Source organism: Pelophylax lessonae, assembly GCF_965119305.1.
Source record: "Pelophylax lessonae genome assembly, chromosome: 7".
In the NCBI taxonomy this organism is placed as follows: domain Eukaryota; kingdom Metazoa; phylum Chordata; class Amphibia; order Anura; family Ranidae; genus Pelophylax; species Pelophylax lessonae.
In genome coordinates this window covers 134,354,732-134,373,389 of record NC_138774.1, presented here as the reverse complement: position 1 = coordinate 134,373,389, position 18,658 = coordinate 134,354,732, and positions in this window count along the sequence as shown.

Below are 18,658 nucleotides of genomic sequence, written 5' to 3'. Positions count from 1 at the left end.
AGTCATTGTCACCTGTCACCCCATCAGTCATCGTCATCTGTCACCCCATCAGTCATCGTCACCTGTCACCCTATCAGTCATCGTCACCTGTCAACCCATCAGTCATCGTCATCTGTCAACCCATCAGTCATCGTCATCTGTCAACCCATCAGTGACCGTCACCTGTCACCTATCAGTCACCTGCCACCCATCAGTGATCATCCGCAGTCAACCATCACCCGTCGCACAGCCCATCACAGCCAGCATGTCAAAAAGGATGTACAGCAACGAGGAGGCCCTTCAGGTCCTCTCCATGACTGATGAGAGCACCGGGGAGCTCTCATCAGTATCCGAATCCAATTCCGAATCCGAATCGGAATTTGAAATCGCTAATAGTAGCGGATCGGAGATGGACTCGGACTATTCCTGTACACTTTCCTTTATAGAATGTATTTTGGGGTGCAATTTTTGCTATATACATGCAACCACTTACCGACCGCCTAATGACTATATACGTCGGCCATTAAAAGCTAAATACTGGGGTTATGGCAGCAGATAGCTGCCATAACCCCGGTATTTTTTTAAACGTTGGGCGGTTGGCTTCCAGATAAGGGTGGTTCCAGTGGCAGATTCGCCGCGGAATTACCCTTACGGTGCAGGGGAAGAGGTGCCCCCACCTCCCGCCGCTTCCCAGATGTTTTCCCAGCTTACCGGACCCGCCGGCAGCGGGGAAAACTATCCGGTCCCGGATCCTCAGAGACAGGAAGTCGAGTGAGGGCAAGATGACCCTCACTCGACTCTATGGTCTTGGAGGACCGGAGCTATGTCAAAAGTCGTTGCCTAGCAACCGATCTAAAGGGCCGTTTTTTTTTTTTCTTTTTCAACAATTTTTTTTTTCTTTTTTAGTGTAGTTGTGAGGTGTGAGGTCTTTTTGACCCCAGATCTCACAATAAAGAGGACCTGTCATGCCTATTTCTATTACAAGGGATGTCTACATTCCTTGTAATAGGAATAAAAATGATCAAAACATTTTTTTTTAAACTGTGTAAAATAAAAAAATAATAAATAAAATAAATAGGAAAAAAAAAAATGAAAGCGCCCTGTCCCCGTTAGCTCGCGAGCAGAAGCGAATGCATACGCAAGTCCCGCATATACCTTCATCTTCCCATCATGCACCATTACAAACACATCCTACTTTGTGATGGTGCATGATGGGAAGATGAAGGTTTCTGGATGGACACCTGATGTTACAGGAAGGCAGGCCTATGTACTACATAGTTGGTAAATTGTAGAGAAAGTTGTACATAAAGTTGTATCATGTATGGCCAGCCTTCGTCTTAAGATGCATTTTTTGAAATTGGGAGAAGAGTGACCATCTAAAAGCTGACAGAAACAAGCATCCGGGGAAAAGGAGTCCCGTGTCCGCCAGCACCCAGGAATACAGCCTGACCCAGAGGATTCCATCCTGTTTTAGGACCCGGGAGGCACTAATATCAAGCATTATTGATTCCTTGCCGGCGTATGCCACCAGGAATCCACTACATCTGGTAAGTGAGTCTTCTTACCATTTGAGCACCCGTAGTGACCGGCGAAGGGACACAACACAGCTACCACAACATAGAGACTTTTTCCTGCACCATTGCATGTTTTCCTCCTACAGATGGTTAAATGAATGTTTCACTTATTAGAAGCCTCTCATATCGTATATAACACTATTGATATTGTTTTTAACCACCTTGGCACTTTGATGTGTTTAAGCTGATGCTTTTACTGTGCACTAATATTATTGAGTAGTTGAATTTTATGCATATTTGTTTTAAAACCACCTTGGCACTTTGATGTTTTAAGCTGATGCTTTTATTGTGCACTAATATTATTGAATAGCCGGACTTCGTGCATATTTAACATTCTTTGAATATATATGCTTTTTTGGGGGGTTTAGCACAGTTATTTTATTTATTCACCTAGTGTGACTCACAGGTAAAAAAGCACCTGGTTGTCAAGTATTGTTTGAACCGCTACCAAAAAATGTAACTGCTAGTGCTAGCAGAAATCAGGCCTGACTCTGCTAACGCTGCAGTTTAGTGTGCTGTGTATTGGAAGTTACAGTAATCTGCTGATTCTGCACTTCTTGGGGGGGGGGGGGGGGGCTAAACACAGGTGCTGGCAGGTGTCAGGACTGATCCTGCTAACGCTGCATTTTGGGAACTCTATACTAAGCTATTGGGGACGCTAGTATAGTTCTGATTAGATCAAAGATATTGATCTCTTCAGACACTATACTAGTAATGGAGCTGTTTAGTGTGTGTGTGCGTGTGTCCCTGGCAATCAAAGAGTTAAAATGTATTACTAAAATATGTGGCGGGCAATCTGACGCTGTCCTGAATTGACTCTAACTAACTGATGTTACCTGTGACACTGATACAATGATCAGAAAAAATGATCTGTACATTATAATAGTGACACTATGACAGGTCAATGAAGGGGTTAACTGGGGGGTGATCAGGGGGTTAAATATTTATTGGGGGATATATGGCAGGTACCATAAACCTATTTGGGACTACCAATTACTGTCTCTCACACTATCTTAAGTCATAATTGACATTAATACAGTGATCAGTAAATGTCATCTGTACTGTATATAGTGTACACTGTGACAGGGAGTGGAAGGGATAATTAGGGGGTTATCAGGGGGTTAAATGTGTGCCTATGTGTACTGGTGTCAGTGTACTGATTGTGTACTCATGGTAGATACTCTCCCTTCCCACGCTGGAATCAAAAAGGGGTCCAGGAGAGGAGATTGCATAATTTCCTGTGCCTGTGTTTACATTACTCAGGCACAGAAGGTTCTGCAATTGGTCAGAACTGATCAAGAGGTCCAGGCCAAAAATCATTGTCCTGGGCCTGATGACTGATCGGTTCTGAACCAATTAAGAACATCATGGGGATGTCGGGGGCGTACGTGCGACCCCCCCCCTAGCCCTGCGCGTGACCGCTATACAGGTACGGTAATTCATGCAGCCGAGCCAGCCTGCTGCAGTATATATGGGGCGGGCAGTCGGCAACTGATTAAAGCTGATATTTTTGGTGAGGGCTTATACATTAAGAGAACCTTGATTTTATAACTGAAGAGTCCATTCTAATTTGATTAGCACAAATAATATTTTTCATAATGGTCATCCTTTATTGCACAGGAATTGTTAATACTGACACTGTTATAGTATGGTAGGCAAAGGGTATAAATTATACAGTCTGCAGCAAACATTCTATATGAATTAAACATTACTAAGACTGATCCACTTAATTAACTCTTAACACCTTACCAATTCTGCTACTCTCACTTTGTGCAAATTATAAAGTTACCATGCAGGTCTGGTAGCTAGCATCACTTTAACAATCACAGTTGACTGGAAATGGCAAAATTAACAGTACAATAATGATGCTGTGATAATTGTGAAAGTATATTTTTCATCTTAGAATCCAGCATTTTCCTTTACACAGAGTTCATTTATTTGTTTTGTGAATTTTGTCACAACCTCAGTTCAGATCAATAGATTCTTATTAAAAAGTGAATCAGCACAACATGTACAGCACCGATCCTTCAGAGTTCAATTTTCCTATATTCATTTTTCAAATTTTTTTTTTATTCCTTTAACTATATTTTTCTATTACTTTTGATTCTAATCTAGACCACTATCATCAACTATACATTTCAAGGCAATGAACAATTATATTTACCAGCTTTGTTCTACTAAATCCTTATTTCAAAAACAAAATTCAATTTCCCTGTGTTTCTAGGCCATTTACTTTTCCATTGTTTTCCACTTCATACAACATTCATAATATATAACCAATGGAAAATAGTGTTTTCAAAATATATAATGCAACAGAATGATTGTGCATAATCTGAGTGAACTTTTAAAAACAGTTTAATTTATTTGAGGTTTTGTTTTATTAACAATGCAGATGGAAGGATACAACAATATTATTTAATTGCTTTGAAAATAGGAACCATTAATAAAGCCACTTTAAAAGCATGTTTTCTCATATGGGTTTGAAAAATAATGAAAATTAAATTTTTTAATAAAGTGTAATATTTGTATTAATTGGTTTCTCTCAGTTACATATGTATGTGAAAAGCTTTATTATTTGGTTGTAGAACTAAAAATATATTAATTGAATGTTTTCAAGCTGCTGTATAGATATGTTTGCATATACCATCTGAGAAAAGTGATAGTTGTAACATTCCACAGTTCCAATATTCCAGCCTTCATGTCAAACTAAATTGCAGGCAATTTTGCTGTCTAGTTGTGATAAACGTGTACAAAGTTAAGGGAGGTTGAACATAGACCTTACTCTTGCTTTTTAAAGCAGCTTTAAAAACCTCCTGAAGACCCCCATGAACATAGGGACAAGATGCCTTGCCAGGGCCCCTGAGGTAAGGTATCCTCCTAATATTGAAGGCATGTAGCCTTGTGTGGTTTGCTGCCCCTCCCTCTCCTGCTGAACCAGGATCTGGTATGGATTTTGTTTTTGTTTTTTGCATGGGTTTTGTAATATTTGATGAAATAAATTATATCAGTGCAATGGGGACTTGAACTAAATGTGACTTCTCCAGAGACCAAGTTTATATGACTGTCTATTGAGGTCAACATTGAAGACGGAGATGAATGCATGAGTTCATTATCATTTGACCAGTAGGATGCCTAAGGCTAATCAATGCCCCTACACCTGGCCAGTATGGCTTCTGAAGGGGGAAGGATTGGATGCATATCCTGAATACTAGGACTCATGCAGGAATTTACTGCCTAAAGCGGCCCAGAATGACAGCATGCCTCATGGAGGGGGAGGGATCACGTGGACATCTTGTGTGGTTATCCGATCAAGAGCTAAATACTTAGTCTGGGACAGGATTCCACTTTTTTGACCTTTGGTTCAAGATGCCTTTAATGACTGTGATTACCAACTCCCAGCTGGGGTGTGGGTCCAAGTCTGGATAAAAGGGGGCCCTGGCATGAGATATTCAGAGACAATGGGTGTATATGATGTGTTAGACTAGAGAAGACCCCTTCTTCGTGTCAGGATTATTGGGGAGATTAAATAAAAGAAAAATGGAATTATATTTAAAAGCCATGTATATTCAGTTCTATATAGAAATTTTGAACAGTATAGCATCCATCTTGCATGGGGTCATTAAAAGTTTAAGTTCTTTTGATCAAGAGGCCTTTACAGAGTCTTAAGTTCTACAGAAGATCTTTGTATGTCTTTGGTCATAAATAATGAGGCCCTTTTTACATCTCATCAGATAACAGGTCAATTAGCCAGACACCATACCAGTCACTGATGGCCAGTCCAGCTTATAATCTTATCTGTGTATAACAATGAACAATAGTTCAGTGTATTCATCAGACTCATTTAAACTAAGTTTTAAAGATACATTATAATCATGTGTGAGAAAATATTAGCAATAATTATGTCATTATATTATGTAAAATATATACATATTTAGGAATGCTTTGTATGCCACATTTTGGTTTTATATTTTTGCACATAAGAATCTTACGTAGGTGAAGCTAATTACTTCATTTTAGAAATGTTTGTGTTTAAGTTTTTATGACCGCTATAGATCCTCCATCCCAGACACTTTTCTTGGCAGCATATGACATGACCAAGTGATTGACTTACTTTTGCCCAGCCAGGTCATACGGTTATCAGTATAATAATAGTGTTATTATATGCTATATACTGAATCTAATTAGTAATACAATACTGCCCCCTTTGGTGACTGCTACTAAATGTAAAGATATGGTATTGGGGTATAGTATATGGGTAAATCAGTCATTTCCAATACAATATATATATTGTATTATTAATATATTCTTATTAAAGGGCGTTACCGGGTCCAATCCTTACCTAAATACAGGATAGAGCTATATGATGGAAATCTATATTCCATGAGAGTATGGATAGATTAATGTATTGTTGTTATGATTATTCTTAATTGAAGAACTTATCATATAATTTTAATATCCAAGATACTGGATGACTAGTAGAGGTGTCGCCCAATGACCTCACCAGTTAATGGATAAGTAATCCCAACCAATGGGGATAAAGTTCCTCCTTCTGGGTTCAGCTTATGGTAATTTGACTGCCCTTTTGTTCAATACAATATAAAAAGGGAAACCCAGATTTAATAGGGCACACACACATATTACGACAACATACATTACACTTACAACACACACGCTACTTACATCCATACATATACTCATCTATACATACTCCATCTTGCTCCATCGTTATCTGAAACTTTGAAGGACACCAAACGAAACTCCTCCCTAACCGGCCACCATTTTGAAAAGGCAGCAATCTTAAGGACTCTGGTAACGATCATTTTAAGCTAGCAGCCATCTTAAGTGTGGTAAATATACTGTTTATTTGATTATTATTTACAATAGTTTATTTCCTTCCTTATAGGTTTTATATTTCATATTTAAGGGTAACAAGATTACAGTCCCAGCCGTATGAACCATATTAGATTTGTCTCTAAAAACTGATTTTTGTTTTTATACGTTTTTATTAATATCAAATTTTAGCGCAATATTAGCGATTTAGTCTTCGGTTTTGCATAGCCTATTCTCACTCCAACTGCAGCGGAGTGACTGTTGGCTGCGCAATTCGCAGACAATTGTGGTCTGATTATATAGAAAACTTATCTATGGTTTCTACTACTATATCTGGGGAAAACGTAATCATGCTTTCTTTTTAATTTTATCATTTAGCTACATATCACATTGCGTTTATTGTTTTAAGTTTGTATTTTATGTAACACTCCGTTCACACTAGGTCGCTCCGACTTAGGGGGCGACCTGTGAAGTTGCGTGCAGCGCGATTTCGGTGCGACTTGCACGGACTTCATAAAATGAATGTCTATGCAAGTCGCCTCCAGGTCGCCCCGAAGTTGTACAAGACCCTTTTTCTAAGTCGGAGCTACTTGTGTCAATCCTATTAGAACGGCTCCTGTACTACACAATGGGAGCGTCACAATGACAAGTCACCTGACAAGTCGGATCAATGTGAATGCGGTCTAAAAGTTATCTCTTTGTGTCATCTCAAGTCTAACCATTTATTGTGAATACTTGTCTTGTGAATAAATATACTTATATATTCCCTACTGTAGACTGTATTCACTAAGATTGGTATATGCTGTTAAAAAGAAATTAATCGATTAAAAATAACTTATTACATATTGATTTATGGAAATAAGTTGAGATTCTCCTAATTTACGGATCTTTGCTTGTTTACATAAATAGACACTGTTATATCAGAGCAGTATAAATATTCTGACATTCCCCTATCGCCTCATTATCTTTTCCCCTTTCCTTATTTGCAACTGTAATATATTTACTTCCCTATTTGTAAAAAAAACTCAAACCTTTTTTTAAGACCTAGTTGTCCTTCATTGGAATCCAGACATCCCAAACAGAGAACATTTTGCAGGTCTCCATTAAAACATTATTGCAGTCTCCTAAATAGAAAAAGGGTCTCATATGGATTTTTAGAGGGACCTCACAGCATTGTTTTTTTCTTGTGAAGTGGCTTTGGCTTTCTACAATGTATGTTTCATGCGGGGGTGCACACTCCCTGTCCCCTCCTTTTGTGGCCACCCAGATTGCATGCTTGTATAAGGCTCGGTTGTGGATTTTGAGGGAGAAACATGTGGAGTTTCCATTAAAATAAATACCAGATACCTATGAAGCCTCACTCACCAGGAAAGGGAAATGCAGCAAGTGTGGGCCTCCCTCCTAAACTATACAAGGCCGCATGACCTCAACATTGTCAGGGTACCCTGCCATGTGGGTCTCCCTGGCAAGACACCTTGCACCCATGTTGATGAAGACAAAGGCCTCATACCTACATCCTTGACCAGTGGATTTGGGAGTCTGGAGGGGACTATCAGTATCTGTAAGCACCTTTTTATTAATAAGGGGTGAATGCATAGGGTGTATACTCATGCACAAAAAAAGTATAATAACAAAAAAAACACACAAAAACCATTCAATAAGTTACAGTATTTAATAAACAAGTAAATAAAAATGATTATCCCCCCATTGCAAATCCAACATCAATCATGTAATTTAGTGATGCAAATGCATAATTAATTATGATATGTGTTGCGACAAAAACCCACCACAACTATCAACTCTCATCACATTCCACTGCAAATTACACCTTTCTGGCTAGTTGATGAATGTAAACAAATAGGCTGGGGATGCTTATTGACATTACTTACCACATGTGGTCAATAATTACAGCTGGAATCCCTGGCCACTTTGCTTACAAACAGAAGCTGGCGCAGAAGGAATTTTTAGTGGTAATGTTTTTTTTTTTTTTTAAACTTTACTGGAGTACATGTCATAGGTATGTCATTTCATGTGCAGGATTAAATGATCCTCCAAATATGTTATTTAAAGGAATTGTGTATTTCAAATGTTGCTCTTTAAGCTGCATTAAATGACCTATTTTTTAAACTTTGTTCCGCATTGGTACATATCCCACATAGTAGTGTCCAGATACCCTTGCCATTTTTTTAACTAATGCCTCGTACACACATACCGATCGTCGGCCGACCGATCGGCTGTCTTTTGTCCAGGGCTGTCCTGTCCGCTGAAAAGTGCAAAAGACTGCACAAGAATTTTGTCCGCCGACTGCAGAAGTGATGTCATGTGATGGTTAACTTTCCCTGTGTTTTTTCTTCTCTGAGCATGCCCAGTCTTGCAAATTTGCTGATTGTCGGCCGAATTCTGTACTGACTGGCGAACAATCGGCCGTTCTGGTGTTGGCCAACAAAAATTTTAATGCCTGCACGACAGATTCTGTTCGGCCGAAAATGCGCTGTTGGCTGTCGTAAGCATCATACTAACAAGCCTACAATTGGCCGATCGGTCGTCGGCCGAATATTTATGGCCGACAATCGGTACGTGTGTTCAAGGCTTAAGACTTGCAAACTGGCCTTGAAAAAGACCAGAAAAATGATCACAATATTTAGCTCTGATAAAGCTCAATGATGCTTGGGTGCTATGTTCAGGGTTGTCAGATTTTTTCAAGTATTTGGCGAACATCTAGCAAACAAAACTTTGCTTGGTTCATTCATCGTTACTGAATGCTATTAAATTGTTGGTATTGTACTATTGAGAGGCATTTTAGGATCCATGCTGCTAAAATCTAGTGTCTTTGAGTCATTACTCTGTAAAATGTATACAAAAACCAGCTATTAAAGTGGAGCAGTGGTTGCACTTACAATAATATGAAAGTACATGCAGCATGCTTGCACTTACCATTACATTCTTCCCTGTTCCAGCAATAACAGCTTTTTGTACTCTTTTCTATAACACAGTCATTTTCAAGAAAGTTACTGTTCCAACTTTTTCAGCCAAAGAGCAGTCAGTGATGATGTAAAATAATAGATTGCATCATCACAGCAATCAGTGTAGTATGGTTCTGGCAGTATAGACTGCCAAAAAAATAGAATTTAGGTTATTCATTTGTAGATACAGGCAATTAACATTTTCCACTCTTATGTTCTAGAAGATCAAACATTTTGTTCAAAAAGATCGAACATTTTGAGAAAAAAATGAACTTTTCTACTTTTTCTTATAAATAATATCCAATAAACTACATTTTTGTCATTCGTTTAGGCCAAAATGTATTTAGATACATGTCTTTGATAAAAAAAATCTCAATAAGCAGATATTTATTGGTTTGCGCAAACGTTATAGCGTCTACAAACTACCGTGTATGTACTGGAATTTATGCAGCTTTTACTTTCTGACTGCCTATCTCATTCCTTGAAGTGCTAAAATGGCAGGGCATGCCACAACCCCCTCCTCCAAATTACCCCTTTTTGGAAAGTGAACACCCCAAGGAATTTCCTGGGAGGCATGTGGAGCACATTAAATATTTAATTTTTTTGTCACATGTGTTTTTCTTTTTTTGCACGGAGTTCTCATTAAAATGATATATTGCTCACACATGCCATGGGTATTTGTGGAATTATACCCCAAAATACATTCTGCTGCTTCTCCTGAGTACAAGGATACCCCATTTTGTGAGATTTTTTGGCAGTCTAGCCGCGTACAGACCCCTAAAATCCAATTACTGCCTTTGAGCTTTCTAAGGGCATAAATTGCTAATGTCACTCCTCACTACCTATCACAGTTTCGGAGGCCATGAAATGGCAAGATAGCACAAAACCCCCCAAATGACCCCTTTTCAGAATGTAGACACCCTAAGCTATTTGCTGAAAGGCTTGTTAAATCCATGGAATATTTTATACTTTGCCACAAGTATCAGGAAAATACAAATATATATATATATATATATATATATATATATATATATATATATATATATATATATATATATATATATATTTTTTTTTTATTTATTTATTTTTTTTTACACAAAGTTATCACTTAAATGATATATTGCTCACACTTTCCATAGGTATATGTGAAATGACACCCCAGAAAACATTCTGCTGCTTCTCCTGATTATGGAGATGCTCCATGTGGGAGACTTTTTGTCAGTCTAGCCACGTACAGGACCCCAAAAACCAAGGCTTTCTAAAGGCGTAAATTGTTGGTTTCACTCCTCACTTCCTATCACAATTTTGGATGCCATGAAATGCCAAGATAGCAGAACCCCCCCCCCCCAAATGACCCCTTTTTATAAAGGAGACACCCTAAGCTCTTTGCTGAGAGGCATTTTGAGTGTTTTGCAGATCTTGCTTTTTGTCACAAAGTTTTGAAAATTGAAAAAATGAAAAAAAAATACATTGTTTTCCTTTTGATTTCTTCATTTTCCAAAACAAGTGAGACCTGCATAGTACTCACAATGCCTCTTAGAAAATACCTTGGGGTGTCTACTTTCTGAAAAGGGGACATTTAGGGGGATTTTGTGTAATCTTGGCATTTCATAACCTCCGAAACTGTGATAGGTAGCGAGGAGTGAAATCAACAATTTACGCCCTTGGAAAGCCTGAAGCAGAAAAAGACAAAAAGAAAAGCGCTCTAAGTGCAGACAAATTTATTGTAAAATAAGAACAATAGCTGTAGCAACTCACAAGATGCCACGGTATTCAGGCTTTTTTGCATCAAATAGATATGAAGCTCTTCTAGGTGGTGCCATCTATCCACACTACAGGCAGTATACACTGAAACACCGTCTGTCACATGGGAGGTAGAGAGCCGGCTATCTCTTAGCGGCGTCCGGGGAGGCAACTGCAGTGTGGAGAGGAAGGAGAGAAGAATGTGGCTACGTCACCAGGGAGCTGGAATGCTTGGTATGATCGGAATGCACAACGCGCGTTTCTGAGCACGCGCAGAGTCCAGACATGCGCGCTCTTTCATCAGGTGCTGGAGAGCCGTAGTATTCAAGGAGTTTAAATAGGAAAAACAGACTGTCATTGATATGCAGACTAACGAGGAAGATAGCACACAGATAGTTCTTCACAGTCCTTGGATAATAGTAATCAAGCAAGAGTACTTGTATAGCTGGCAAGTAACAAAGTCCTTGAATAATAGTAATCAAGCAAGAGTACCTGTATAATTGGCAATAACAGGAGATTAAAGGACATCTAATATATAATATGAAAATATATATAATTATATGCATTGGGGGATATAGAATTATATGCATTGAGTGAGATAAAATATATTTGGGTAAAAAACACACTTCAGAAGAATGATCACTACAGAAGAATAAATAAATAAATACACAATTGTACCTCATCTAAAATACATGAAAGAAGGCGAAGTAAGGGGCATGGTCAATATATATGTATAATATATATATATATATATATATATATATATATATATATATATATATATATATATATATATATATATATATATATAATAAAAATGAAAATAAACATAAATAGTAATAATAAAAAAAAAATATATATGTAAATTATATAAATGAAAATATATATATATATATATAAATGAAACAAAAAGTTATATGAAAAATATAAACTAAAACTAATAATAATAATAAAGAAAAATAATAAAGATTAAGAAAAATAAACATAAAAGGAAAATAAAAATAATAATAAATAATAATAATGATAATAAAAATAATAAATGGAAATAATAATCTAAATAAAGATAAATAAATATAAACACATATATATTATATATATATCTATAAGAGGACATAATGCAGGGGCAAAGTTAGTTACATACAGTAAGTTCCTGACGTGTTTAAGTACATCTATATACACCAAAGAGTACCTAGGGTATATGACAATGAAAAGGGCATATGTGGCTGGAGAATGGAAATAAATGTTTTGTTTGTGTGGAAAAATAAAAATATATTGTATGGGAGTACCATAGAAAGGCAGGAGAAACCAGAGCCAATAAGGGGCCAAGACCATGATATAGAATTCACAAAATTATATAGAAGTCACAAAATGGTATGTACATCAAGTTCTTCATTTAACCCCCGGGGAGCAAGAGCATCCAGGGTATAAATCCAAAATGTTTCTCACATACAAAGTTTTGAGAAACGTTCTGCTTCAGACAGAACCTTAGAGATGGATTCAATAACCCAAATTTGTAGACCTTCAGTGGATTTCTCGTGGACTTCCAAAAAATGTTGTGGGACACTGTGTAGGTCACATCCACCCTCAATGAGACGGCAATGTTTGCCAAATCGCTGTCTCACTGGCCTAATGGTGTGACCCACGTAAAGCAACTGGCAAGGGCATCTTAAAAAATATACTACATATTGAGTAGAACAATTGTAAAAGGTTTGTAGGGTGTAGGTTTTCACTTTATGTGTAAAATCTTTTTGGCTGTGTCGCACAAATTTGCACATCTTGTACAACCTTTTTCGGCATGCATACATCCCTTTAAGAGGAACCATCCATAATGGGTTATTGGTGATTTCGGTTTTCTTTAATTTACTGGGCGCTATCTTGTTTTTTAAGGTGGGGGCCCTCCTGTAAGTCACCTTGGGTTTGTCTAAAATAACAGAATTTAGATGGGGATCTTGCTTTAGAACAGGCATGTCCAACCTGCGGCCCAGAACCACAGGCAATGCGGTCCACTGCCCCCTGACAATAATTTTTTTATGCTGGGGAGGAAGTTGAGTCGGGGGAACGGCCACAGCAGCTTCCAACTAACTGTAGGCAGAGGCTGCCTCTGAGCCTCTGTCAATGATAGACAGCACATTGGTGACGTCTATCATAGGAGCCGGTCCAGGAGGCAGGACTTCGTATGACAGCAGTCGCCGGATAAGGGAGAGATCCCTGCTCTGTGTAATCCAGCGGCTCTCCTCTCTCTTTATTGCAGACTGCATTGAATGGGCACACACTGGGGAGGCTATATTGGATGGGCATCAACACTGGTGAAGCTGCTTTGGATGGGCATGCACTAGTGAGGCTGCATTGTATAGGCATGCACTGGTGAGGCTGCATTGGATGGGCACTGGTGAGGCTGCATTGGATGGGCACTGATCAGGCTGCATTGTATGGGCATGCACTGGTGGGGCTGCATTGGATGGGTACTGATCAGGCTGCATTGGATGGGCACACACTGGTGAGGCGGCGCGGGAAGGGCACTGCAGAGTTTTATTACTTATATACCTTAAATGTAGTATATATTTTATATGCGGCCCGAGAAAATTTCTCTACACTCAATGTGGCCCAGAGAAGCCAAAAGGTTGAACACCCATGCTTTAGAATGTCCCAGTGTTTGAACAAGACTTTCTCCATTTTTTTATACTGGCAGTGAAACCTAGTGACAGTGAGGGATTAGTAATAGTGGCCCTAGAGTTAGTCGGTTTCCCGAGAAGGTAGGCCTCGTAAGCTTGACCTACCAAATCATCAGGATACCCTTTTTCAGAAAATTTTAATTTTAGATGTTTGCTTTGAAATAAATAATCTGAATCTCTTGTACAGTTCTGTCTTAACCGACAAAATTGTCCCTTGGGTATATTTTTGGTCCACTGGGGGTGATGACAACTAGTAAAGTGAAGGTATGAATTACCACCCATGGGTTTGATATAGTTTTTAACGTAAATCTTGTGGAGTTCATGTCCCAGTTCCAAATCTAAAAAGGGCAAGGAATCAGGATCCAAAACAGATGTAAAGGAAATGCCAAAAGGGTTATTATTACAATATCTGACAAATTTGTCAATTAATGGGGTAGAACCATCCCATATGACGATAATGTCATCAATGTATCGATTTGAAACTGGAACTGGGACATGAACTCCACAAGATTTACGCTAAAAACTAAATCAAACCCACGGGTGGTAATTCATACCTTCACTTTACTAGTTGTCATCACCCCCAGTCGACCAAAAATATACCCAAGTGACAATTTTGCCATCTGCAGCCTTTGCAATCAACGCATAAGTCACGGTAAGCCCAACACTCACCTAGGGATGACCGCCTTAAGAAGGCACCTGAACTCCCATCACCAAACCCAGTGGGAGCAACACCGTCAGAACTTACAAAGCCACACTCCAGGCTTTCACTGTCCAGCCTCTTCTCGTTCTCCTTCTCCTCTCTCCTCACAATTGTCCTCCACTCCACCTTCCATCATGCAATCCACACGTTGTTCTGGAAAAAGGCAGGCTTCTGTGGCCCAAATGTTGGATCGTAAAAAAATGATGATGCCGGATAACCCTCTTGCCCAACGTTTGACTGCTGGCTTGTCGGAACTGATAGCCTGACAACTACTGCCATATCAACTGGTGGACCCGGAGGCCTTTCGGAAATTTGTGGCCATTGTAACACCACAATGGAAGGTCCCAGGCAGGAAATATTTCTTGCAGAAGGGCATTACAGAGCTGTATGGCCATGTTCAGTGGCAAGTGATTGTATCTCTGGCACACAGTGTCGGTGCCAAGATACATCTGACCACAGACACATGGTCTAGCAATCACAGGCAGGGAAGGTATATAACTTTTACTGCCCACTGGGTGAACTTTCTGACGGCTGTCAAGCATGTAAACCGTGGCACCCGTGTAGATTTGGGTTTACCGCCACGAATTGCATGCAGGCCTGCCTCTTCTGCTCCTCCTCCTACTCCATCCTTCCTCACCCTCTCCTCCTCGGCTGACTCCTCTTTTCCACTGCTACCGTCTCTTCCGCTGCGCTGCCCAAGATCCCCAGAACCTATTTCACATGCCAGGTGAGACATTGCCATGCTGTGCTGCGTCTGTTGTGCCTGGAAGCCAAGAGCCACACTGGTCCTGCACTCCTTTCAGCTTTGCGTTCACAGGCAGATCAGTGGCTGACACCGCTCAATTTGACAGTTGGTAAAGTGGTGTGCGACAACGGTGCCAATCTGCTGAGTGCGATGAAACAGGGCAAAATTACACACGTGCCATGCATGGCACACGTCCTGAACTTTGTTGTGCAGCGATTCGTTGCAAAATATCCTGGGGTCCAGGACGTCTTGCAGCAGGCCAGGAAAATCTCAGGCCATTTCAGAAGATCTTACACAGCCATGGCTTGTCTTGCTGACATTCAGCGGTGACACAACCTGAACGTCAGGCGTCTTATTTGTGACTGCCCGACACGATGGAACTCAATGTTGCATATGCTTGATAGGCTGCTCCAGCAGAAACGTGCAGTTAACGACTACCTGTACGAACTCTGCGGCAGGACAGGTTCTGGGGAGCTTGGGTTTTTTTCACCTCGTCAGTGGCTGCTCATGCGCGATGCATGCAGAATTCTGTGGCCATTTGATGAGATCATCAAACTGGTCAGTCACGGCCAGGGCGCCATCAGTAACATTGTACCTTACACCTTGTTTCTGGAGAGTGCATTGCGTCGTGTCATTGATCAAGCCGTCAAGGAGCAGGAGCAGGAAGATGAGGAAGTCGCAATGTTGGATGAATTCCCAGTGGGTGCTACTCCATCTGAGACAAGTCACGGAGTCTGAAGAGGAGTCAGAGCAGGATGGCGCCAGGGCGGATGAGGAGGAGCAAGAAGAGCATGCTTTAAACCTGTCTGGGATCTCTGGTGTTGTCCGTGGATGGGGGGAGGAGAACAAGGACGACATTATCCTGGATGATGAGCTGGAGCCAGGCCACTACACCTGAATGGGGGCCTTCATGCTCCAGTGTTTTAAGGGGGACCCCCGTATAAAAAGCATAAAGGCCAAGGACCAGTACAGGGTGGCAACGTACTTAGACCCCCGGTACAAACAAAAAATGGGGGAAATGTTACCACCATCACAGAGGGCGGTCAGAATGCAGCACTTCCAGGCCTTGCTGCGAGAAATACTTCATTCTGCTTTTGCGTGCGCTGGCAGAGGAATTTCCACTCACAGAGTAACAGTTGTGGGTAGCAATCCAACAGCGCCTGCAAGAAGAGGGCGGTTTGAAGATGTGTTGGTCACTTCAGATATGAGATCCTTCTTTCAGCTGACCCATTGACAGCTGTACTCCGGATCCAGCATCAGGGAATGCCTAGACCGGTAGGTGTCCGACTACATCGGGTTAATGTCCAATGTGGACGCTCTGAGGAGTGATGAACCCCTGGAATACTGGGTGGGCAGGCTTGACCTCTGGCCAGAGCTTGTACAATTTGCAATGGAACTGTTGGCTTGCCCCCATCCAGTGTCCTGTCCGAAAGGACGTTCAGCGCAGCAGGGGGGATCCTGACTGATAAGCGCACTTGCCTAGCTCATGACAGTGTTGACTACCTCACATTTATAAAAATGAATGAGGCATGGATCTCTGAGGAATTCAACACATGTGACCAGTAGACCATGTTTCATTTAAATTCCTCATGACAGGCCACAAATATCCGCCAGACAACCATCCACCCACAACAATTCATGGTCCTTGTCTTCCATAAATACAGCGGCATAAAAGGCATTTCATGTCCATTGAATGCCTAATTTTTGGGGCCTTTCATGGCCAACAATTATTTTTTCTGTCAATGCCTAATGTACTTACAGCCACAGAATACAACGTTCTTAGCTGTCAGGTAAACCCATGTGGGCTAATTTTTGGGGCCTTTTATGGTCGACACTTACTTCTGTATCCTGTGAATGCCTAATGTACCTTGAGCCACAAAATACAAAATTCTTAGCTGTCAGGTAAACCCATGTGGGCTAATTTTTGGGGCCTTTTATGGCCGAAACTTACTTCTGTATCCTGTGAATGCCTAATGTACCTTCAGCCACAGAATACAACATTCTTAGCTGTCAGGTAAACCCATGTGGACAAATTTTTGGGGCCTTTCATGGCCGACACTTACTTCTTTATCCTGTGAATGCCTAATGTACCTTCAGCCACAGAATACAACGTTCTTAGCTGTCAGGTAAACCCATGTGGGCTCATTTTTGGGGTCTTTTATGGCCGACACTTACTTCTGTATCCTGTGAATGCCTAATGTACCTTCAGCCACAGAATACAACATTCTTAGCTGTCAGGTAAACCCACGTGGCTAATTTTTGGGGTCTGGAATGGCAGACACTTATTTCTTTATCCTGTGAATGCCTAATTTTTCAGACTGGAATTGAAAATCAATGGGTCTGTAAACGTTCCACCAAATTGTGGAATGGATGCGGACCCATTTTACAGATGTGTGAATGGACCCTATATATGTATTTGACATGAAGTTCTGGCTGATTTAGGAAAAAAAAAACATTTTTTTGCTGTAAAAAAAAAAAAAAATTTAGGGCAACTTTTCCAATTGCAATACTTCTCTTATGACATTGTCCATGTGGTGGGACTATTTGTGCACAGCTAGTAAGTCTTTTGTGGCTGCAAATATGACCTAAAGGGTTTTAAAGTTCGCCTCCCATTAAAGTCAATGGGGCCTGCCACAAACTTGCGGTTCGCGGACATTTGAGAAAATTTGCGGCTGACGTTCGCGAATCGCCCTGGCCGATGTTCGTTCATCACTACTGGGGTGGTGAAATCACCTCCTAAAGCTCTGCAATCATTGACTACATACAGTATATGGTGCAAGAAAACGCTGTTGCTGTCAGAATAAAAAAGTCAGTGCTGCAGCTGATGGGCGTACCTTCAAAGCAAAAAATGATTAACAATAAAACACAGTAACAATAAATGATTACAGTATACCAGTGTATTATAAAGTACAGTAAAAGTAGAAAGAGTAGAAAAGTAGAGTAAGAACTAAAAATTAACTATATAAAACGACGACTGTTTTTTGGCTTTTTTATTTATTTATTTTTTGTAACTTTTTTTTACACTTTTTTTGTAACTGTAAAAAATCTGTTCTAGGCTAGGGTCTCTAAAATGCGATAGCCAACATCTTTCGAGACCCTGTGTGAAAAAGTGTGCCCTAGACTGTGTCGTGCTGTTCCCTTTACTAATACTCTACTAGTGTGTGGTAGCGACGGAAACAGTCCCCGATGCAGAGACCAGGTTGGCCAGGACAGGAGGGACAAAAATAATGTGTGTCACGCCTATATCCACGTTTGCTACAGACACAACATCTTCTTTGGGGTGTTCTTTGGGTAGGGGTGCTAGGAAAGAAAATCTGAAAAATACTTCTTACACAGCCGGCTCACTGCATCCGAATTGTGAATTTGGGCCACAGTACCTTCTGAATACAGAAAGGCTGTGATGATCTCTTCCTGGAATTTTAGGAAGGCTCCACTTCTTCCTGACACTTTGT